The following is a 26628-nucleotide window of genomic DNA, read 5'->3' as shown; positions in this document are numbered from 1 at the left end:
TGGTACAGGAGGGGATGGAGGGGTATCGACTGTACAGGGAGGGGATGGAGGGGTATCGACACTGTACAGGGAGGAGATGGAGTGGTATCGACTGTACAGGGAGGAGATGGAGGGGTATCGACACTGTACAGGGAGGAGATGGAGTGGTATCGACTGTACAGAGAGATGGAGTGGTATCGACACTGTACAGGGAGGGGATGGAGGGGTATCGACTGTACAGGGAAGGGATGGAGGGGTATCGACACTGTACAGGGAGGGGATGGAGGGGTATCGACTGTACAGGGAGTGGATGGAGGGGTATCGACACTGTACAGGGAGGGGATGGAGGGGTATCGACACTGTACAGGGAGGGGATGGAGTGGTATCGACTGTACAGGGAGGGGATGGAGTGTTATCGACTGTACAGGGGGGGGATGGAGGGGTATCGACATTGTACAGGGAGGGGATGGAGGGGTATCGACTGTACAGGGAGGGGATGGAGTGGTATCGACTGTACAGGGAGGGGATGGAGGGGTATCGACACTGTACAGGGAGGGGATGGAGGGGTATCGACATTGTACAGGGAGGGGATGGAGGGGTATCGACTGTACAGGGAGGGGATGGAGTGGTATCGACTGTACAGGGAGGGGATGGAGTGGTATCGACTGTACAGGGAGGGGATGGAGGGGTATCGACTGTACAGGGAGGGGATGGAGTGTTATCGACTGCACAGGGAGGGGATGGAGTGGTATCGACACTGTACAGGGAGGGGATGGACTGGTATCGACTGTACAGGGAGGGGATGGAGTGTTATCGACTGTACAGGGAGGGGATGGAGGGGTATCGACATTGTACAGGGAGGGGATGGAGGGGTATCGACTGTACAGGGAGGGGATGGAGTGGTATCGACACTGTACAGGGAGGGGATGGAGGAGTATCAATACTGTACAGGGAGATGGAGGGGTATCAACATTGTACAGGAGGTGATGGAGGGGTATCGACACTGTGCAGCGAGGAGATGGAGGTGTATAGAGACTGTACATGGAGGAGATGGAGGGGTATCGACACTGTACAGGGAGGGGATGGAATGGTATCGACACTGTACAGGGAGATGGAGGGGTATCAAAATGGTACAGGAGGGGATGGAGGGGTATCGACTGTACAGGGAGGGGATGGAGGGGTATCGACTGTACAGGGAGGGGATGGAGGGGTATCGACACTGTACATGGAGGAGATGGAGGGGTATCGACACTGTACAGGGAGGGGATGGAGTGGTATCGACACTGTACAGGGAGGGGATGGAGGGGTATCGACACTGTACAGGGAGATGGAGGGGTATCAAAATGGTACAGGAGGGGATGGAGGGGTATCGACTGTACAGGGAGGGGATGGAGGGGTATCGACACTGTACATGGAGGAGATGGAGGGGTATCGACACTGTACAGGGAGGGGATGGAGTGGTATCGACACTGTACAGGGAGGGGATGGAGGGGTATCGACACTGTACAGGGAGATGGAGGGGTATCAACATGGTACAGGAGGGGATGGAGGGGTATCGACTGTACAGGGAGGAGATGGAGTGGTATCGACTGTACAGGGAGGGGATGGAGTGTTATCGACTGTACAGGGAGGGGATGCAGGGGTATCGACACTGTACAGGGAGTGGATGGAGGGGTATCGACTGCACAGGGAGGGGATGGAGTGGTATCGACTGTACAGGGAGGGGATGGAGGGGTATCGACTGTACAGGGAGTGGATGGAGTGTTATCGACTGTACAGTGAGGGGATGGAGTGGTATCGACACTGTACAGGGAGTGGATGGAGTGGTATCGACTGTACAGGGAGTGGATGGAGTGTTATTGACTGTACAGGGAGGGGATGGAGGGGTATCGACATTGTACAGGGAGGGGATGGAGTGGTATCGACTGTACAGGGAGGGGATGGAGGGGTATCGACACTGTACAGGGAGGGGATGGAGGCGTATCGACTGTACAGGGAGTGGATGGAGTGTTATTGACTGTACAGGGAGGAGATGGAGTGGTATCGACATTGTACAGGGAGGGGATGGAGTGGTATCGACTGTACAGGGAGGGGATGGAGGGGTATCGACACTGTACAGGGAGGGGATGGAGTGGTATCGACTGTACAGGGAGGGGATGGAGTGTTATCGACTGTACAGGGAGGGGATGGAGGGGTATCGACATTGTACAGGGAGGGGATGGAGGGGTATCGACTGTACAGGGAGGGGATGGAGTGGTATCGACACTGTACAGGGAGGGGATGGAGGGGTATCGACACTGTACAGGGAGCAGATGGAGTGGTATCGACACTGTACAGGGAGATGGAGGGGTATCAATACTGTACAGGAGTGGATGGAGGGGTATCGACACTGTACAGCGAGGAGATGGAGGTGTATAGAGACTGTACATGGAGGAGATGGAGGGGTATCGACACTGTACAGGGAGGGGTTGGAGGGGTATCGACACTGTACAGGGAGATGGAGGGGTATCAAAATGGTACAGGAGGGGATGGAGGGGTATCGACTGTACAGGGAGGGGATGGAGGGGTATCGACACTGTACATGGAGGAGATGGAGGGGTATCGACACTGTACAGGGAGGGGATGGAGTGGTATCGACACTGTACAGGGAGGGGATGGAGGGGTATCGACACTGTACAGGGAGATGGAGGGGTATCAAAATGGTACAGGAGGGGATGGAGGGGTATCGACTGTACAGGGAGGGGATGGAGTGGTATCGACACAGTACAGGGAGGGTACGGAGGGGCATCGACACTGTACAGGGAGGAGATGGAGGGGTATCGACACTGTACAGGGAGGAGATGGAGGGGTATTGACACTGTACAGGGAGGGGATGGAGTGGTATCGAATGTACAGGGAGGGGATGGAGTGGTATCGACACTGTACAGGGAGGAGATGGAGGGGTATCGACACTGTACAGGGAGGGGATGGAGGGGTATCGACACTGTACAGGGAGGAGATGGAGGGGTATCGACACTGTACAGGGAGGAGATGGAGGGGTATCGACACTGTACAGGGAGGGGATGGAGGGGTATCGACACTGTACAGGGAGGGGATGGAGGGGTATCGACTATATAGAGGGGATGGAGTGGTATCGAATGTACAGGGAGGGGATGGAGTGGTATCGACACTGTACATGGAGGAGATGGAGGGGTATCGACTGTACAGGGAGGGGATGGAGGGGTATCGACACTGTACAGGGAGGGGATGGAGGGGTATCGACACTTTTCAGGGAGGGTACGGAGGGGTATCGACACTGTACAGGGAGGGGATGGAGTGGTATCGCCACTGTACAGGGAGTGGATGGAGGGGTATCGACTGTACAGGGAGGGGATGGAGTGGTATCGACTGTACAGGGAGGGGATGGAGGGGTATCGACTGTACAGGGAGTGGATGGTGTGTTATCGACTGTACAGGGAGGGGATGGAGGGGTATCGACACTGTACAGGGAGTGGATGGAGTGGTATCGACTGTACAGGGAGTGGATGGAGTGTTATTGACTGTACAGGGAGGGGATGGAGGGGTATCGACACTGTACAGGGAGGGGATGGAGTGGTATCGACTGTACAGGGAGGGGATGGAGTGTTATCGATTGTACAGGGGGGGGATGGAGGGGTATCGACATTGTACAGGGAGGGGATGGAGGGGTATCGACTGTACAGGGAGGGGATGGAGTGGTATCGACTGTACAGGGAGGGGATGGAGGGGTATCGACACTGTACAGCGAGGAGATGGAGGTGTATAGAGACTGTACATGGAGGAGATGGAGGGGTATCGACACTGTACAGGGAGGGGATGGAGGGGTATCGACACTGTACAGGGAGGGGATGGAATGGTATCGACTGTACAGGGAGGGGATGGAGTGTTATTGACTGTACAGGGAGGGGATGGAGTGGTATCGACACAGTACAGGGAGGGTATGGAGGGGCATCGACACTGTACAGGGAGGAGATGGAGGGGTATCGACACTGTACAGGGAGGAGATGGAGTGGTATCGACTGTACAGGGAGGGGATGGAGGGGTATCGACACTGTACAGGGAGCGGATGGAGGGGTATCGACTATATAGAGGGGATGGAGTGGTATCGAATGTACAGGGAGGGGATGGAGTGGTATCGACACTGTACAGGGAGGAGATGGAGTGGTATCGACTGTACAGGGAGGGGATGGAGGGGTATCGACACTTTTCAGGGAGGGTACGGAGGGGTATCGACACTGTACAGGGAGGGGATGGAGTGGTATCGCCACTGTACAGGGAGTGGATGGAGGGGTATCGACTGTACAGGGAGGGGATGAAGTGGTATCGACTGTACAGGGAGGGGATGGAGGGGTATCGACTGTACAGGGAGTGGATGGAGTGTTATCGACTGTACAGGGAGGGGATGGAGGGGTATCGACACTGTACAGGGAGGGGATGGAGTGGTATCGACTGTACAGGGAGGGGATGGAGTGTTATCGACTGTACAGGGGGGGGATGGAGGGGTATCGACATTGTACAGGGAGGGGATGGAGGGGTATCGACTGTACAGGGAGGGGATGGAGGGGTATCGACACTGTACAGAGAGGGGATGGAGGGGTATCAATATTGTACAGGAGGGGATGGAGGGGTATCGACACTGTACAGCGAGGAGATGGAGGTGTATAGAGACTGTACATGGAGGAGATGGAGGGGTATCGACACTGTACAGGGAGGGGTTGGAGGGGTATCGACACTGTACAGGGAGATGGAGGGGTATCAAAATGGTACAGGAGGGGATGGAGGGGTATCGACTGTACAGGGAGGGGATGGAGGGGTATCGACACTGTACATGGAGGAGATGGAGGGGTATCGACACTGTACAGGGAGGGGATGGAGTGGTATCGACATTGTACAGGGAGGGGATGGAGGGGTATCGACACTGTACAGGGAGATGGAGGGGTATCAAAATGGTACAGGAGGGGATGGAGGGGTATCGACTGTACAGGGAGGGGATGGAGTGGTATCGACACTGTACAGGGAGGGTATGGAGGGGCATCGACACTGTACAGGGAGGAGATGGAGGGGTATCGACACTGTACAGGGAGTGGATGGAGTGTTATTGACTGTACAGGGAGGGGATGGAGGGGTATCGACACTGTACAGGGAGGGGATGGAGTGGTATCGACATTGTACAGGGAGGGGATGGAGGGGTATCGACTGTACAGGGAGGGGATGGAGTGTTATCGACTGTACAGGGGGGGGATGGAGGGGTATCGACATTGTACAGGGAGGGGATGGAGGGGTATCGACTGTACAGGGAGGGGATGGAGTGGTATCGACTGTACAGGGAGGGGATGGAGGGGTATCGACACTGTACAGGGAGGGGATGGAGGGGTATCGACATTGTACAGGGAGGGGATGGAGGGGTATCGACTGTACAGGGAGGGGATGGAGTGGTATCGACTGTACAGGGAGGGGATGGAGTGGTATCGACTGTACAGGGAGGGGATGGAGGGGTATCGACTGTACAGGGAGGGGATGGAGTGGTATCGACTGTACAGGGAGGGGATGGAGGGGTATCGACTGTACAGGGAGGGGATGGAGTGTTATCGACTGTACAGGGAGGGGATGGAGTGTTATCGACTGTACAGGGGGGGGATGGAGGGGTATCGACATTGTACAGGGAGGGGATGGAGGGGTATCGACTGTACAGGGAGGGGATGGAGTGGTATCGACTGTACAGGGAGGGGATGGAGGGGTATCGACACTGTACAGGGAGGGGATGGAGGGGTATCGACATTGTACAGGGAGGGGATGGAGGGGTATCGACTGTACAGGGAGGGGATGGAGTGGTATCGACTGTACAGGGAGGGGATGGAGGGGTATCGACTGTACAGGGAGGGGATGGAGTGGTATCGACACTGTACAGGGAGGGGATGGACTGGTATCGACTGTACAGGGAGGGGATGGAGTGTTATCGACTGTACAGGGAGGGGATGGAGGGGTATCGACATTGTACAGGGAGGGGATGGAGGGGTATCGACTGTACAGGGAGGGGATGGAGTGGTATCGACACTGTACAGGGAGGGGATGGAGGAGTATCAATACTGTACAGGGAGATGGAGGGGTATCAACATTGTACAGGAGGTAATGGAGGGGTATCGACACTGTGCAGCGAGGAGATGGAGGTGTATAGAGACTGTACATGGAGGAGATGGAGGGGTATCGACACTGTACAGGGAGGGGATGGAATGGTATCGACACTGTACAGGGAGATGGAGGGGTATCAAAATGGTACAGGAGGGGATGGAGGGGTATCGACTGTACAGGGAGGGGATGGAGGGGTATCGACTGTACAGGGAGGGGATGGAGGGGTATCGACACTGTACATGGAGGAGATGGAGGGGTATCGACACTGTACAGGGAGGGGATGGAGTGGTATCGACACTGTACAGGGAGGGGATGGAGGGGTATCGACACTGTACAGGGAGATGGAGGGGTATCAAAATGGTACAGGAGGGGATGGAGGGGTATCGACTGTACAGGGAGGGGATGGAGGGGTATCGACACTGTACATGGAGGAGATGGTGGGGTATCGACACTGTACAGGGAGGGGATGGAGTGGTATCGACACTGTACAGGGAGGGGATGGAGGGGTATCGACACTGTACAGGGAGATGGAGGGGTATCAACATGGTACAGGAGGGGATGGAGGGGTATCGACTGTACAGGGAGGGGATGGAGTGGTATCGACACAGTACAGGGAGGGTATGGAGGGGCATCGACACTGTACAGGGAGGAGATGGAGTGGTATCGACTGTACAGGGAGGGGATGGAGGAGTATCGACACTGTACAGGGAGGGGATGGAGGGGTATCGACTATATAGAGGGGATGGAGTGGTATCGAATGTACAGGGAGGGGATGGAGTGGTATCGACACTGTACAGGGAGGGGATGGAGGGGTATCGACTGTACAGGGAGGGGATGGAGTGGTATCGACACTGTACAGGGAGGGGATGGAGGGGTATCGACTGTACAGGGAGTGGATGGAGTGTTATCGACTGTACAGGGAGGGGATGGAGGGGTATCGACACTTTTCAGGGAGGGTACGGAGGGGTATCGACTGTACAGGAGGGGATGGAGTGGTATCGACACTGTACAGGGAGGGGGATGGAGGGGTATCGACTGTACAGGAGTGGATGGAGTGTTATCGACTGTAAGGGAGGGGATGGAGGGGTATCGACTGTACAGGGAGGGGATGGAGTGGTATCGATGTACAGGGAGGGGATGAGGGTATCGACTGTACAGGGAGGGGATGGAGTGGTATCGCACTGTACAGGGAGGGGATGGAGTGGTATCGACTGTACAGGGAGTGGATTGAGTGATGTTATCGACTGTACAGGGAGGGATTGGAGGGGTATCGACACTGTACAGGGAGTGGATGGAGTGGTATCGACTGTACAGGACGAGGATGGAGTGTTATTGACTGTACAGGAGGGAGGAGGAGGGTATCGATACTGTATAGGAGTGGATGGAGGGTATCGACGTACAGGGAGGATGGAGTGTTATCGACTGTACAGGGGAGGGGATGAGGGGTATCAGACATTGTCAGGGAGGGGATGGAGGGGTATCGACTGTACAGGGAGGGGATGGAGTTGCATCGAGACTGTACAGGGAGGGGATGGAGGGGTATCGACACTGTACAGGGAGCAGATGGAGTGGTATCGACTGTACAGGGAGGGGTGGAGGGGTATCGACACTGTACAGAGAGGGGATGGAGGGGTATCATTATTGTACAGGAGGGGATGAGGGGTATCGACACTGTACAGCGAGGAGATGGAGGTGTATAGAGACTGTACATGGAGGAGATGGAGGGGTATCGACTGTACAGGGAGGGGTTGGAGGGGTATCGACACTGTACAGGGAGATGAGGGTATCAAAATGGTACAGGAGGGGATGGAGGGGTATCGACTGTACAGGGAGGGGATGGAGGGGTATCGACACTGTACATGGAGGAGATGGTGGGGTATCGACACTGTACAGGGAGGGGATGGAGTGGTATCGACACTGTACAGGGAGGGATGGAGGGGTATCGACACTGTACAGGGAGATGGAGGGGTATCAAAATGGTACAGGAGGGGATGGAGGGGTATCGACTGTACAGGGAGGGGATGAGTGGTATCGACACTGTACAGGGAGGGTATGGAGGGGCATCGACACTGTACAGGGAGGAGATGGAGTGGTATCGACTGTACAGGAGGGGATGGAGGGGTATCGACACTGTACAGGGAGTGGATGGAGGTGGGTATCGACTGTACAGGGAGTGGATGGAGTGTATTGACTGTACAGGGAGGGGATGGAGGGGTATCGACACTGTACAGGGAGGGAGACTCGGAGTTGTATCGACTGTACAGGGACAGGGGATGGAGTGTTATCGCACTGTACAGGGAGGGGATGGAGGGGTATCGACATGTACAGGGAGGGGATGGAGGGTATCGACTGTACAGGGAGGGGATGGACGTGGTATCGACATGTACCAGGTAGGGGATGGAGTGGCTATCGACTGTACAGGGAGGGGATGGAGTCGTTTATCGACTGCTACTAGGGACGGGGGGGATGGAGGGGTATCGACATTGTACAGGGAGGGGATGGAGGGGTATCGACTGTACAGGGAGGGGATGGAGTGGTATCGACACTGTACAGGGAGGGGATGGAGGAGTATCAATACTGTACAGGGAGATGGAGGGGTATCAACATTGTACAGGAGGTGATGGAGGGGTATCGACACTGTGCAGCGAGGAGATGGAGGTGTATAGAGACTGTACATGGAGGAGATGGAGGGGTATCGACACTGTACAGGGAGGGGATGGAATGGAATCGACACTGTACAGGGAGATGGAGGGGTATCAAAATGGTACAGGAGGGGATGGAGGGGTATCGACTGTACAGGGAGGGGATGGAGGGGTATCGACACTGTACAGGGAGGGGATGGAGGGGTATCGACTGTACAGGGAGGGGATGGAGGGGTATCGACACTGTACAGGGAGGGGATGGAGGGGTATAGACTGTACAGGGAGGGGATGGAGTGGTATCGACTGTACAGTGAGGGGATGGAGGGGTATCTACACTGTACAGGGAGGGGATGGAGGGGTATAGACTGTACAGGGAGGAGATGGAGTGGTATCGACTGTACAGGGAGGGGATGGAGGGGTATCGACACTGTACAGGGAGGGGATGGAGGGGTATCGACACTGTACAGGGAGGGGTTGGAGGGGTATCGACACTGTACAGGGAGGGGATAGAGGGGTATCGACTGTACAGGGAGGGGATGGAGTGGTATCGACACTGTACAGGAGGAGATGGAGGGGTATCGACACTGTACAGGGAGGGGATGGAGGGGTATCGACACTGTACAGTGAGGGGATGGAGTGGTATCGACACTGTACAGGGAGGAGATGGAGGGGTATCGACTGTACAGGGAGGGGATGGAGGGGTATCGACACTGTACAGGGAGGGGATGGAGGGGTATCGACACTGTACAGGTAGGGGACGGAGGGGTATCGACACTGTACAGAGAGATGGAGTGGTATCGACACTGTACAGGGAGGAGATGGAGGGGTATCGACACTGTACAGGGAGGGGACGGAGGGGTATCGACACTGTACAGGGAGGAGATGGAGGGGTATCGACTGTACAGGGAGGGGATGGAGGGGTATCGACACTGTACAGGGAGGGGATGGAGGGGTATCGACACTGTACAGGGAGGGGATGGAGGGGCATCGACACAGTACAGGGAGGGGATGGAGGGGTATCGACACTGTACAGGGAGGAGATGGAGGGGTATCGACACTGTACAGGGAGGAGATGGAGGGGTATCGACACTGTACAGGGAGGAGATGGAGTGGTATCGACTGTACAGGGAGGGGATGGAGGGGTATCGACACTGTACAGGGAGTGGATGGAGTGGTATCGACTGTACAGGGAGTGGATGGAGTGTTATTGACTGTACAGGGAGGGATGGAGGGGTATCGACACTGTACAGGGAGGGGATGGAGTGGTATCGACTGTACAGGGAGGGGATGGAGTGTTATCGACTGTACAGGGGGGGGATGGAGGGGTATCGACATTGTACAGGGAGGGGATGGAGGGGTATCGACTGTACAGGGAGGGGATGGAGTGGTATCGACACTGTACAGGGAGGGGATGGAGTGGTATCGACTGTACAGGGAGGGGATGGAGGGGTATCGACATTGTACAGGGAGGGGATGGAGGGGTATCGACTGTACAGGGAGGGGATGGAGTGGTATCGACACTGTACAGGGAGGGGATGGAGGAGTATCAATACTGTACAGGGAGATGGAGGGGTATCAACATTGTACAGGAGGTGATGGAGGGGTATCGACACTGTGCAGCGAGGAGATGGAGGTGTATAGAGACTGTACATGGAGGAGATGGAGGGGTATCGACACTGTACAGGGAGGGGATGGAATGGTATCGACACTGTACAGGGAGATGGAGGGGTATCAAAATGGTACAGGAGGGGATGGAGGGGTATCGACTGTACAGGGAGGGGATGGAGGGGTATCGACACTGTACAGGGAGGGGATGGAGGGGTATCGACTGTACAGGGAGGGGATGGAGGGGTATCGACACTGTACAGGGAGGGGATGGAGGGGTATAGACTGTACAGGGAGGGGATGGAGTGGTATCGACTGTACAGTGAGGGGATGGAGGGGTATCTACACTGTACAGGGAGGGGATGGAGGGGTATAGACTGTACAGGGAGGAGATGGAGTGGTATCGACTGTACAGGGAGGGGATGGAGGGGTATCGACACTGTACAGGGAGGGGATGGAGGGGTATCGACACTGTACAGGGAGGGGTTGGAGGGGTATCGACACTGTACAGGGAGGGGGATAGAGGGGTATCGACTGTACAGGGAGGGGATGGAGTGGTATCGACACTGTACAGGAGGAGATGGAGGGGTATCGACACTGTACAGGGAGGGGATGGAGGGGTATCGACACTGTACAGGGAGGGGATGGAGTGGTATCGACACTGTACAGGGAGGAGATGGAGGGGGTATCGACTGTACAGGGAGGGGATGGAGGGGTATCGACACTGTACAGGGAGGGGATGGAGGGGTATCGACACTGTACAGGTAGGGGACGGAGGGGTATCGACACTGTACAGAGAGATGGAGTGGTATCGACACTGTACAGGGAGGAGATGGAGGGGTATCGACACTGTACAGGGAGGAGATGGAGGGGTATCGACACTGTACAGGGAGGGGACGGAGGGGTATCGACACTGTACAGGGAGGAGATGGAGGGGTATCGACTGTACAGGGAGGGGATGGAGGGGTATCGACACTGTACAGGGAGGGGATGGAGGGGTATCGACACTGTACAGGGAGGGGATGGAGGGGTATCGACACAGTACAGGGAGGGGATGGAGGGGTATCGACACTGTACGGAGGAGATGGAGGGGTATCTACACTGTACAGCTAGGTGATGGAGTGGTATCGACTGTACAGGGAGGGGATGGAGGGGTATCGACTGTACAGGGAGGGGATGGAGGGGTATCGACTGTACAGGGAGGGGACGGAGTTGTATCGACTGTACAGGGAGGGGATGGAGTGGTATCGACACTGTACAGGGAGGGTACGGAGGGGTATCGACACTGTACAGGGAGGGGATGGAGTGGTATCGACTGTACAGGGATTGTACGGAGGGGTATCGACACTGTACAGGGAGGAGATGGAGGGGTATCGACTGTACAGGGAGGGGATGGAGGGGTATCGACTGTACAGTGAGGGGATGGAGGGGTATCGACACTGTACAGAGAGGGGACGGAGTGGTATCGATTGTACAGGGAGGGGATGGAGGGGTATCGACACTGTACAGGGAGGGGATGGAGTGGTATCGACTGTACAGGGAGGGGATGGAGGGGTATCGACACTGTACAGGGAGGGGATGGAGGGGTATCGACTGTACAGGGAGGGGAAGGAGTGGTATCGACACTGTACAGGGAGGGGATGGAGGGGTATCGACACTGTACAGGGAGATGGAGGGGTATCAACATTGTACAGGAGGGGATGGAGGGGTATCGACACTGTACAGCGAGGAGATGGAGGTGTATAGAGACTGTACATGGAGGAGATGGAGGGGTATCGACACTGTACAGGGAGATGGAGGGGTATCAAAATGGTACAGGAGGGGATGGAGGGGTATCGACTGTACAGGGAGGGGATGGTGGGGTATCGACACTGTACAGGGAGGGGATGGAGGGGTATCGACTGTACAGGGAGGGGATGGAGGGGTTTCGACACTGTACAGGGAGGGGATGGAGGGGTATAGACTGTACAGGGAGGGGATGGAGTGGTATCGACTGTACAGTGAGGGGATGGAGGGGTATCTACACTGTACAGGGAGGAGATGGAGTGGTATTGACACTGTACAGGGAGGGGATGGAGGGGTATCGACTGCACAGGGAGGGGATGGAGGGGTATCGACACTGTACAGGGAGGAGATGGAGTGGTATCGACTGTACAGGGAGGGGATGGAGGGGTATCGACACTGTACAGGGAGGGGATGGAGGGGTATCGACACTGTACAGGGAGGGGTTGGAGGGGTATCGACACTGTACAGGGAGGGGATGGAGGGGTATCGACTGTACAGGGAGGGGATGGAGTGGTATCGACACTGTACAGGAGGAGATGGAGGGGTATCGACACTGTACAGGGAGATGGAGTGGTATCGACACTGTACAGGGAGGAGATGGAGGGGTATCGACTGTACAGGGAGGGGATGGAGGGGTATCGACACTGTACAGAGAGATGGAGTGGTATCGACACTGTACAGGGAGGAGATGGAGGGGTATCGACTGTACAGGGAGGGGATGGAGGTGTATCGACACTGTACAGGGAGGAGATGGAGGGGTATCGACACTGTACAGGGAGGGGACTGAGGGGTATCGACACTGTACAGGGAGGGGATGGAGGGGTATCGACACGGTACAGGGAGGGGATGGAGGGGTATCGACACTGTACAGGGAGGGGATGGAGGGGTATCGACACTGTACAGGGAGGGGATGGAGGGGTATCGACACTGTACAGCGAGGAGATGGAGGTGTATAGAGACTGTACATGGAGGAGATGGAGGGGTATCGACACTGTACAGGGAGGGGATGGAATGGTATCGACACTGTACAGGGAGATGGAGGGGTATCAAAATGGTACAGGAGGGGATGGAGGGGTATCGACTGTACAGGGAGGGGATGGAGGGGTATCGACACTGTACAGGTAGGGGATGGAGGGGTATCGACTGTACAGGGAGGGGATGGAGGGGTATCGACACTGTACAGGGAGGGGATGGAATGGTATCGACACGGTACAGGGAGATGGAGGGGTATCAAAATGGTACAGGAGGGGATGGAGGGGTATCGACTGTACAGGGAGGGGATGGAGGGGTATCGACACTGTACAGGGAGGGGATGGAGGGGTATCGACTGTACAGGGAGGGGATGGAGGGGTATCGACACTGTACAGGGAGGGGATGGAGGGGTATAGACTGTACAGGGAGGGGATGGAGTGGTATCGACTGTACAGTGAGGGGATGGAGGGGTATCTACACTGTACAGGGAGGAGATGGAGTGGTATTGACACTGTACAGGGAGGGGATGGAGGGGTATCGACTGTACAGGGAGGGGATGGAGGGGTATCGACACTGTACAGGGAGGGGATGGAGGGGTATCGACTGTACAGGGAGGGGATGGAGTGGTATCGACACTGTACAGGAGGAGATGGAGGGGTATCGACACTGTACAGGGAGGGGACGGAGGGGTATCAACACTGTACAGAGAGATGGAGTGGTATCGACACTGTACAGGGAGGAGAAGGAGTGGTATCGACTGTACAGGGAGGCGATGGAGGGGTATCGACACTGTACAGGGAGGAGATGGAGGGGTATCTACTGTACAGGGAGGGGATGGAGGGGTATCGACACTGTACAGGGAGGAGATGGAGGGGTATCGACTGTACAGGGAGGGGATGGAGGGGTATCGACTGTACAGTGAGGGGATGGAGGGGTATCGACACTGTAGAGAGAGGGGACGGAGTGGTATCGATTGTACAGGGAGGGGATGGAGGGGTATCGACACTGTACAGGCAGGGGATGGAGTGGTATCGACTGTACAGGGAGGGGATGGAGTGTTATCGACTGTACAGGGAGGGGATGGAGGGGTATCGACACTGTACAGGGAGGGGATGGAGGGGTATCGACTGTACAGAGAGGGGAAGGAGTGGTATCGACACTGTACAGGGAGGGGATGGAGGGGTATCGACACTGTACAGGGAGATGGAGGGGTATCAACATTGTACAGGAGGGGATGGAGGGGTATCGACACTGTACAGCGAGGAGATGGAGGTGTATAGAGTGTACATGGAGGAGATGGAGGGGTATCGACACTGTACAGGGAGGGGATGGAATGGTATCGACACTGTACAGGGAGATGGAGGGGTATCAAAATGGTACAGGAGGGGATGGAGGGGTATCGACTGTACAGGGAGGGGATGGTGGGGTATCGACACTGTACAGGGAGGGGATGGAGGGGTATCGACTGTACAGGGAGGGGATGGAGGGGTTTCGACACTGTACAGGGAGGGGATGGAGGGGTATAGACTGTACAGGGAGGGGATGGAGTGGTATCGACTGTACAGTGAGGGGATGGAGGGGTATCTACACTGTACAGGGAGGAGATGGAGTGGTATTGACACTGTACAGTGAGGGGATGGAGGGGTATCGACTGCACAGGGAGGGGATGGAGGGGTATCGACACTGTACAGGGAGGAGATGGAGTGGTATCGACTGTACAGGGAGGGGATGGAGGGGTATCGACACTGTACAGGGAGGGGATGGAGGGGTATCGACACTGTACAGGGAGGGGTTGGAGGGGTATCGACACTGTACAGGGAGGGGATGGAGGGGTATCGACTGTACAGGGAGGGGATGGAGTGGTATCGACACTGTACAGGAGGAGATGGAGGGGTATCGACACTGTACAGGGAGGGGATGGAGGGGTATCGACACTGTACAGAGAGATGGAGTGGTATCGACACTGTACAGGGAGGAGATGGAGGGGTATCGACTGTACAGGGAGGGGATGGAGGGGTATCGACACTGTACAGGGAGGGGACGGAGGGGTATCGACACTGTACAGGGAGGGGATGGAGTGGTATCGACACTGTACAGGGAGGGGATGGAGGGGTATCGACACTGTACAGGGAGGGGATGGAGGGGTATCGACACTGTACAGGGAGGGGATGGAGGGGTATCGACACTGTACAGGGAGATGGAGGGGTATCAACATTGTATAGGAGGGGATGGAGGGGTATCGACACTGTACAGCGAGGAGATGGAGGTGTATAGAGACTGTACATGGAGGAGATGGAGGGGTATCGACACTGTACAGGGAGGGGATGGAATGGTATCGACACTGTACAGGGAGATGGAGGGGTATCAAAATGGTACAGGAGGGGATGGAGGGGTATCGACTGTACAGGGAGGGGATGGAGGGGTATCGACTGTACAGGTAGGGGATGGAGGGGTATCGACTGTACAGGGAGGGGATGGAGGGGTATCGACACTGTACAGGGAGGGGATGGAATGGTATCGACACGGTACAGGGAGATGGAGGGGTATCAAAATGGTACAGGAGGGGATGGAGGGGTATCCACTGTACAGGGAGGGGATGGAGGGGTATCGACACTGTACAGGGAGGGGATGGAGGGGTATCGACTGTACAGGGAGGGGATGGAGGGGTATCGACACTGTACAGGGAGGGGATGGAGGGGTATAGACTGTACAGGGAGGGGATGGAGTGGTATCGACTGTACAGTGAGGGGATGGAGGGGTATCTACACTGTACAGGGAGGAGATGGAGTGGTATTGACACTGTACAGGGAGGGGATGGAGGGGTATCGACTGTACAGGGAGGGGATGGAGGGGTATCGACAGTGTACAGGGAGGGGATGGAGGGGTATCGACTGTACAGGGAGGGGATGGAGTGGTATCGACACTGTACAGGAGGAGATGGAGGGGTATCGACACTGTACAGGGAGGGGACGGAGGGGTATCAACACTGTACAGAGAGATGGAGTGGTATCGACACTGTACAGGGAGGAGATGGAGGGGTATCGACTGTACAGGGAGGGGATGGAGGGGTATCGACACTGTACAGGGAGGAGATGGAGGGGTATCGACACTGTACAGGGAGGGGACGGAGGGGTATCGACACTGTACAGGGAGGGGATGGAGGGGTATCGACACGGTACAGGGAGGGGATGGAGGGGTATCGACACTGTACAGGGAGGGGATGGAGGGGTATCGACACTGTACAGGGAGGGTACGGAGGGGTATCGACTGTACAGGGAGGAGATGGAGTGGTATCGACTGTACAGGGAGTGGATGGAGTGTTATCGACTGTACAGGGAGGGGATGGAGGGGTATCGACACTGTACAGGGAGTGGATGGAGGGGTATCGACTGTACAGGGAGGGGATGGAGTGGTATCGACTGTACAGGGAGGGGATGGAGGGGTATCGACTGTACAGGGAGGGGATGGAGGGGTATCGACACTGTACAGGGAGTGGATGGAGTGGTATCGACTGTACAGGGAGTGGATGGAGTGTTATCGACTGTACAGGGAGGGGATGGAGGGGTATCGACTGTACAGGGAGGGGATGGAGTGGTATCGACACTGTACAGGGAGGGGATGGAGGGGTATCGACACTGTACAGGGAGATGGAGGGGTATCAACATTGTACAGGAGGGGATGGAGGGGTATCGACACTGTACAGCGAGGAGATGGAGGTGTATAGAGACTGTACATGGAGGAGATGGAGGGGTATCAACACTGTACAGTGAGGGGATGGAATGGTATCGACACTGTACAGGGAGATGGAGGGGTATCAAAATGGTACAGGAGGGGATGGAGGGGTATCGACTGTACAGGGAGGGGATGGAGGGGAATCGACACTGTACAGGGAGGGGATGGAGTGGTATTGACACTGTACAGGGAGGGGATGGAGGGGTATCGACTGTACAGGGAGGGGATGGAGGGGTATCGACTGTACAGGGAGGGGATGTAGGGGTATCGACACTGTACAGGGAGGAGATGGAGTGGTATCGACTGTACAGTGAGGGGATGGAGGGTTATCTACACTGTACAGGGAGGAGATGGAGTGGTATTGACACTGTACAGGGAGGGGATGGAGGGGAATCGACTGTACAGGGAGGGGATGGAGGGGTATCGACACTGTACAGGGAGGAGATGGAGTGGTATCGACTGTACAGGGAGGGGATGGAGGGGTATCGACACTGTACAGGGAGGGGATGGAGTGGTATCGACTGTACAGGGAGGGGTTGGAGGGGTATCGACTGTACAGGGAGGGGATGGAGGGGTATCGACACTGTACAGGGAGGGGATGGAGGGGTATCGACTGTACAGGGAGGGGATGGAGTGGTATCGACACTGTACAGGGAGGGGATGGAGGGGTATCAACACTGTACAGGGAGATGGAGGGGTATCAACATTGTACAGGAGGGGATGGAGGGGTATCGACACTGTGCAGCGAGGAGATGGAGGTGTATAGAGACTGTACATGGAGGAGATGGAGGGGTATCGACACTGTACAGGGAGGGGATGGAATGGTATCGACACTGTACAGGGAGATGGAGGGGTATCAAAATGGTACAGGAGGGGATGGAAGGGTATCGACTGTAAAGGGAGGGGATGGAGGGGTATCGACACTGTACAGGGAGGGGATGGAGGGGTATCGACTGCACAGGGAGGGGATGGAGGGGTATCGACACTGTACAGGGAGGGGATGGAGTGGTATCGACTGTACAGTGAGGGGATGGAGGGGTATCTACACTGTACAGGGAGGAGATGGAGTGGTTTTGACACTGTACAGGGAGGGGATGGAGGGGTATCGACTGTACAGGGATGGGATGGAGGGGTATCGACACTGTACAGGGAGGAGATGGAGTGGTATCGACTGTACAGGGAGGGGATGGAGGGGTATCGACACTGTACAGGGAGGGGATGGAGGGGTATCGACACTGTACAGGGAGGGGTTGGAGGGGTATCGACACTGTACAGGGAGTGGATGGAGGGGTATCGACACTGTACAGGGAGGGGATGGAGGGGTATCGACACTGTACAGGTAGATGGAGGGGTATCAACATTGTACAGGAGGGGATGGAGGGGTATCGACACTGTACAGCGAGGAGATGGAGGTGTATAGAGACTGTACATGGAGGAGATGGAGGGGTATCGACAGTGTACAGGGAGGGGATGGAATGGTATCGACACTGTACAGGGAGATGGAGGGGTATCAAAATGGTACAGGAGGGGATGGAGGGGTATCGACTGTACAGGGAGGGGATCGAGGGGTATCGACACTGTACAGGGAGGGGATGGAGGGGTATCGACTACAGGGAGGGGATGGAGGGGTATCGACACTGTACAGGGAGGGGATGGTGGGGTATAGACTGTACAGGGAGGGGATGGAGTGGTATCGACTGTACAGTGAGGGGATGGAGGGGTATCTACACTGTACAGGGAGGAGATGGAGTGGTATTGACACTGTACAGGGAGGGGATGGAGGGGTATCGACTGGACAGGGAGGGGATGGAGGGGTATTGACACTGTACAGGGAGGAGATGGAGTGGTATCGACTGTACAGGGAGGGGATGGAGGGGTATCGACACTGTACAGGGAGGGGATGGAGGGGTATCGACACTGTACAGGGAGGGGTTGGAGGGGTATCGACACTGTACAGGGAGGGGATGGAGGGGTATCGACTGTACAGGGAGGGGATGGAGTGGTATCGACACTGTACAGGAGGAGATGGAGGGGTATCGACACTGTACAGGGAGGGGATGGAGGGGTATCGACACTGTACAGGGAGGGGATGGAGTGGTATCGACACTGTACAGGGAGGAGATGGAGGGGTATCGACTGTACAGGGAGGGGATGGAGGGGTATCGACACTGTACAGGGAGGGGATGGAGGGGTATCGACACTGTACAGGGAGGGGACGGAGGGGTATCGACACTGTACAGAGAGATGGAGTGGTATCGACACTGTACAGGGAGGTGATGGAGGGGTATCGACACTGTACAGGGAGGAGATGGAGGGGTATCGACACTGTACAGGGAGGGGACGGAGGGGTATCGACACTGTACAGGGAGGAGATGGAGGGGTATCGACACTGTACAGGGAGGGGACGGAGGGGTATCGACACTGTACAGGGAGGGGATGGAGGGGTATCGACACTGTACAGGGAGGGGATGGAGGGGTATCGACACTGTACAGGGAGGGGATGGAGGGGTATCGACACTGTACAGGGAGGGGATGGAGGGGTATCGACACTGTACAGGGAGGAGATGGAGGGGTATCGACACTGTACAGGGAGGAGATGGAGTGGTATCGACTGTACAGGGAGGGGATGGAGGGGTATCGACACTGTACAGGGAGGGGATGTAGGGGTATCGACTGTACAGGGAGGGGACGGAGTGGTATCGACTGTACAGGGAGGGGATGGAGTGGTATCGACACTGTACAGGGAGGGTACGGAGGGGTATCGACACTGTACAGGGAGGGGATGGAGTGGTATCGACTGTACAGGGAGGGTACGGAGGGGTATCGACACTGTACAGGGAGGGGTTGGAGGGGTATCGACACTGTACAGGGAGGGGTTGGAGGGGTATCGACACTGTACAGGGAGGGGATGGAGGGGTATCGACTGTACAGGGAGGGGATGGAGTGGTATCGACACTGTACAGGAGGAGATGGAGGGGTATCGACACTGTACAGGGAGGAGATGGAGGGGTATCGACTGTACAGGGAGGGGATGGAGGGGTATCGACACTGTACAGGGAGGGGATGGAGGGGTATCGACACTGTACAGGGAGGGGACGGAGGGGTATCGACACTGTACAGAGAGATGGAGTGGTATCGACACTGTACAGGGAGGTGATGGAGGGGTATCGACACTGTACAGGGAGGAGATGGAAGGGTATCGACACTGTACAGGGAGGGGACGGAGGGGTATCGACACTGTACAGGGAGGAGACGGAGGGGTATCGACACTGTACAGGTAGGGGACGGAGGGGTATCGACACTGTACAGGGAGGGGATGGAGGGGTATCGACACTGTACAGGGAGGGGATGGAGGGGTATCGACACTGTACAGGGAGGGGATGGAGGGGTATCGACACTGTACAGGGAGGGGATGGAGGGGTATCGACACTGTACAGGGAGGAGATGGAGGGGTATCGACACTGTACAGGGAGGAGATGGAGTGGTATCGACTGTACAGGGAGGGGATGGAGGGGTATCGACTGTACAGGGAGGGGATGGAGGGGTATCGACTGTACAGGGAGGGGACGGAGTGGTATCGACTGTACAGGGAGGGGATGGAGTGGTATCGACACTGTACAGGGAGGGTACGGAGGGGTATCGACATTGTACAGGGAGGGGATGGAGTGGTATCGACTGTACAGGGAGGGTACGGAGGGGTATCGACACTGTACAGGGAGGAGATGGAGGGGTATCGACTGTACAGGGAGGGGATGGAGGGGTATCGACTGTACAGGGAGTGGATGGAGTGTTATCGACTGTACAGGGAGGGGATGGAGGGGTATCGACACTGTACAGGGAGTGGATGGAGGGGTATCGACTGTACAGGGAGGGGATGGAGTGGTATCGACTGTACAGGGAGTGGATGGAGTGTTATCGACTGTACAGGGAGGGGATGGAGGGGTATCGACACTGTACAGGGAGTGGATGGAGGGGTATCGACTGTACAGGGAGGGGATGGAGTGGTATCGACTGTACAGGGAGGGGATGGAGGGGTATCGACTGTACAGGGAGGGGATGGAGGGGTATCGACACTGTACAGGGAGTGGATGGAGTGGTATCGACTGTACAGGGAGTGGATGGAGTGTTATCGACTGTACAGGGAGGGGATGGAGGGGTATCGACTGTACAGGGAGGGGATGGAGTGGTATCGACACTGTACAGGGAGGGGATGGAGGGGTATCGACACTGTACAGGGAGATGGAGGGGTATCAACATTGTACAGGAGGGGATGGAGGGGTATCGACACTGTACAGCGAGGAGATGGAGGTGTATAGAGACTGTAGATGGAGGAGATGGAGGGGTATCGACTGTACAGGGAGGGGATGGAGGGGTATCGACACTGTACAGGGAGGGGATGGAGGGGTATCGACTGTACAGGGAGGGGACGGAGTGGTATCGACTGTACAGGGAGGGGATGGAGTGGTATCGACACTGTACAGGGAGGGTACGGAGGGGTATCGACACTGTACAGGGAGGGGATGGAGGGGTATCGACACTGTACAGGGAGGGGTTGGAGGGGTATCGACACTGTACAGGGAGGGGTTGGAGGGGTATCGACACTGTACAGGGAGGGGATGGAGGGGTATCGACTGTACAGGGAGGGGATGGAGTGGTATCGACACTGTACAGGAGGAGATGGAGGGGTATCGACACTGTACAGGGAGGAGATGGAGGGGTATCGACTGTACAGGGAGGGGATGGAGGGGTATCGACACTGTACAGGGAGGGGATGGAGGGGTACCGACACTGTACAGGGAGGGGACGGAGGGGTATCGACACTGTACAGAGAGATGGAGTGGTATCGACACTGTACAGGGAGGGGATGGAGTGTTATCGACTGTACAGGGGGGGATGGAGGGGTATCGACACTGTACAGGGAGGGGATGGAGGGGTATCGACTGTACAGGGAGGGGATGGAGGGGTATCGACACTGTACAGGGAGGTGATGGAGGGGTATCGACACTGTACAGGGAGGAGATGGAAGGGTATCGACACTGTACTGGGAGGGGACGGAGGGGTATCGACACTGTACAGGGAGGAGACGGAAGGGTATCGACACTGTACTGGGAGGGGACGGAGGGGTATCGACACTGTACAGGGAGGAGACGGAGGGGTATCGACACTGTACAGGTAGGGGACGGAGGGGTATCGACACTGTACAGGGAGGGGATGGAGGGGTATCGACACTGTACAGGGAGGGGATGGAGGGGTATCGACACTGTACAGGGAGGGGATGGAGGGGTATCGACACTGTACAGGGAGGGGATGGAGGGGTATCGACACTGTACAGGGAGGAGATGGAGGGGTATCGACACTGTACAGGGAGGAGATGGAGTGGTATCGACTGTACAGGGAGGGGATGGAGGGGTATCGACTGTACAGGGAGGGGATGGAGGGGTATCGACTGTACAGGGAGGGGACGGAGTGGTATCGACTGTACAGGGAGGGGATGGAGTGGTATCGACACTGTACAGGGAGGGTACGGAGGGGTATCGACATTGTACAGGGAGGGGATGGAGTGGTATCGACTGTACAGGGAGGGTACGGAGGGGTATCGACACTGTACAGGGAGGAGATGGAGGGGTATCGACTGTACAGGGAGGGGATGGAGGGGTATCGACTGTACAGGGAGTGGATGGAGTGTTATCGACTGTACAGGGAGGGGATGGAGGGGTATCGACACTGTACAGGGAGTGGATGGAGGGGTATCGACTGTACAGGGAGGGGATGGAGTGGTATCGACTGTACAGGGAGTGGATGGAGTGTTATCGACTGTACAGGGAGGGGATGGAGGGGTATCGACACTGTACAGGGAGTGGATGGAGGGGTATCGACTGTACAGGGAGGGGATGGAGTGGTATCGACTGTACAGGGAGGGGATGGAGGGGTATCGACTGTACAGGGAGGGGATGGAGGGGTATCGACACTGTACAGGGAGTGGATGGAGTGGTATCGACTGTACAGGGAGTGGATGGAGTGTTATCGACTGTACAGGGAGGGGATGGAGGGGTATCGACTGTACAGGGAGGGGATGGAGTGGTATCGACACTGTACAGGGAGGGGATGGAGGGGTATCGACACTGTACAGGGAGATGGAGGGGTATCAACATTGTACAGGAGGGGATGGAGGGGTATCGACACTGTACAGCGAGGAGATGGAGGTGTATAGAGACTGTAGATGGAGGAGATGGAGGGGTATCAACACTGTACAGTGAGGGGATGGAATGGTATCGACACTGTACAGGGAGATGGAGGGGTATCAAAATGGTACAGGAGGGGATGGAGGGGTATCGACTGTACAGGGAGGGGATGGAGGGGAATCGACACTGTACAGGGAGGGGATGGAGAGGTATCGACACTGTACAGGGAGGGGATGGAGGGGTATAGACTGTACAGGGAGGGGATGGAGTGGTATCGACTGTACAGTGAGGGGATGGAGGGGTATCTACACTGTACAGGGAGGAGATGGAGTGGTATTGACACTGTACAGGGAGGGGATGGAGGGGTATCGACTGTACAGGGAGGGGATGGAGGGGTATCGACTGTACAGGGAGGGGATGTAGGGGTATCGACACTGTACAGGGAGGAGATGGAGTGGTATCGACTGTACAGTGAGGGGATGGAGGGTTATCTACACTGTACAGGGAGGAGATGGAGTGGTATTGACACTGTACAGGGAGGGGATGGAGGGGAATCGACTGTACAGGGAGGGGATGGAGGGGTATCGACACTGTACAGGGAGGAGATGGAGTGGTATCGACTGTACAGGGAGGGGATGGAGGGGTATCGACACTGTACAGGGAGGGGATGGAGTGGTATCGACTGTACAGGGAGGGGTTGGAGGGGTATCGACTGTACAGGGAGGGGATGGAGGGGTATCGACACTGTACAGGGAGGGGATGGAGGGGTATCGACTGTACAGGGAGGGGATGGAGTGGTATCGACACTGTACAGGGAGGGGATGGAGGGGTATCAACACTGTACAGGGAGATGGAGGGGTATCAACATTGTACAGGAGGGGATGGAGGGGTATCGACACTGTGCAGCGAGGAGATGGAGGTGTATAGAGACTGTACATGGAGGAGATGGAGGGGTATCGACACTGTACAGGGAGGGGATGGAATGGTATCGACACTGTACAGGGAGATGGAGGGGTATCAAAATGGTACAGGAGGGGATGGAAGGGTATCGACTGTACAGGGAGGGGATGGAGGGGTATCGACTGCACAGGGAGGGGATGGAGGGGTATCGACACTGTACAGGGAGGGGATGGAGTGGTATCGACTGTACAGTGAGGGGATGGAGGGGTATCTACACTGTACAGGGAGGAGATGGAGTGGTTTTGACACTGTACAGGGAGGGGATGGAGGGGTATCGACTGTACAGGGATGGGATGGAGGGGTATCGACACTGTACAGGGAGGAGATGGAGTGGTATCGACTGTACAGGGAGGGGATGGAGGGGTATCGACACTGTACAGGGAGGGGATGGAGGGGTATCGACACTGTACAGGGAGGGGTTGGAGGGGTATCGACACTGTACAGGGAGTGGATGGAGGGGTATCGACACTGTACAGGGAGGGGATGGAGGGGTATCGACACTGTACAGGTAGATGGAGGGGTATCAACATTGTACAGGAGGGGATGGAGGGGTATCGACACTGTACAGCGAGGAGATGGAGGTGTATAGAGACTGTACATGGAGGAGATGGAGGGGTATCGACACTGTACAGGGAGGGGATGGAATGGTATCGACACTGTACAGGGAGATGGAGGGGTATCAAAATGGTACAGGAGGGGATGGAGGGGTATCGACTGTACAGGGAGGGGATCGAGGGGTATCGACACTGTACAGGGAGGGGATGGAGGGGTATCGACTACAGGGAGGGGATGGAGGGGTATCGACACTGTACAGGGAGGGGATGGTGGGGTATAGACTGTACAGGGAGGGGATGGAGTGGTATCGACTGTACAGTGAGGGGATGGAGGGGTATCTACACTGTACAGGGAGGAGATGGAGTGGTATTGACACTGTACAGGGAGGGGATGGAGGGGTATCGACTGGACAGGGAGGGGATGGAGGGGTATTGACACTGTACAGGGAGGAGATGGAGTGGTATCGACTGTACAGGGAGGGGATGGAGGGGTATCGACACTGTACAGGGAGGGGATGGAGGGGTATCGACACTGTACAGGGAGGGGTTGGAGGGGTATCGACACTGTACAGGGAGGGGATGGAGGGGTATCGACTGTACAGGGAGGGGATGGAGTGGTATCGACACTGTACAGGAGGAGATGGAGGGGTATCGACACTGTACAGGGAGGGGATGGAGGGGTATCGACACTGTACAGGGAGGGGATGGAGGGGTATCGACACTGTACAGGGAGGAGATGGAGGGGTATCGACTGTACAGGGAGGGGATGGAGGGGTATCGACACTGTACAGGGAGGGGATGGAGGGGTATCGACACTGTACAGGGAGGGGACGGAGGGGTATCGACACTGTACAGAGAGATGGAGTGGTATCGACACTGTACAGGGAGGTGATGGAGGGGTATCGACACTGTACAGGGAGGAGATGGAGGGGTATCGACACTGTACAGGGAGGGGACGGAGGGGTATCGACACTGTACAGGGAGGAGATGGAGGGGTATCGACACTGTACAGGGAGGGGACGGAGGGGTATCGACACTGTACAGGGAGGGGATGGAGGGGTATCGACACTGTACAGGGAGGGGATGGAGGGGTATCGACACTGTACAGGGAGGGGATGGAGGGGTATCGACACTGTACAGGGAGGAGATGGAGGGGTATCGACACTGTACAGGGAGGAGATGGAGTGGTATCGACTGTACAGGGAGGGGATGGAGGGGTATCGACACTGTACAGGGAGGGGATGGAGGGGTATCGACTGTACAGGGAGGGGACGGAGTGGTATCGACTGTACAGGGAGGGGATGGAGTGGTATCGACACTGTACAGGGAGGGTACGGAGGGGTATCGACACTGTACAGGGAGGGGATGGAGTGGTATCGACTGTACAGGGAGGGTACGGAGGGGTATCGACACTGTACAGGGAGGGGATGGAGGGGTATCGACACTGTACAGGGAGGGGTTGGAGGGGTATCGACACTGTACAGGGAGGGGATGGAGGGGTATCGACTGTACAGGGAGGGGATGGAGTGGTATCGACACTGTACAGGAGGAGATGGAGGGGTATCGACACTGTACAGGGAGGGGATGGAGGGGTATCGACACTGTACAGGGAGGGGATGGAGTGGTATCGACTGTACAGGGAGGGGATGGAGGGGTATCGACACTGTACAGGGAGGGGATGGAGGGGTATCGACACTGTACAGGGAGGGGACGGAGGGGTATCGACACTGTACAGGGAGGAGATGGAGGGGTATCGACACTGTACAGGGAGGAGATGGAGGGGTATCGACACTGTACAGGGAGGAGATGGAGGGGTATCGACTGTACAGGGAGGGGATGGAGTGGTATCGACTGTACAGGGAGGGGATGGAGGGGTATCGACACTGTACAGGGAGGAGATGGAGGGGTATCGACACTGTACAGGGAGGGGATGGAGGGGTATCGACACTGTACAGGGAGGGGATGGAGTGGTATCGACTGTACAGGGAGGGGATGGAGGGGTATCGACACTGTACAGGGAGGGGATGGAGGGGTATCGACACTGTACAGGGAGGGGACGGAGGGGTATCG

The sequence above is a fragment of the Hypanus sabinus genome, chromosome 10 (genome assembly GCF_030144855.1).
Source record: "Hypanus sabinus isolate sHypSab1 chromosome 10, sHypSab1.hap1, whole genome shotgun sequence".
Lineage (NCBI taxonomy): Eukaryota > Metazoa > Chordata > Chondrichthyes > Myliobatiformes > Dasyatidae > Hypanus > Hypanus sabinus.
The sequence above is the reverse complement of the archived record's forward strand: the minus strand, read 5'-3'. Positions refer to the sequence as shown.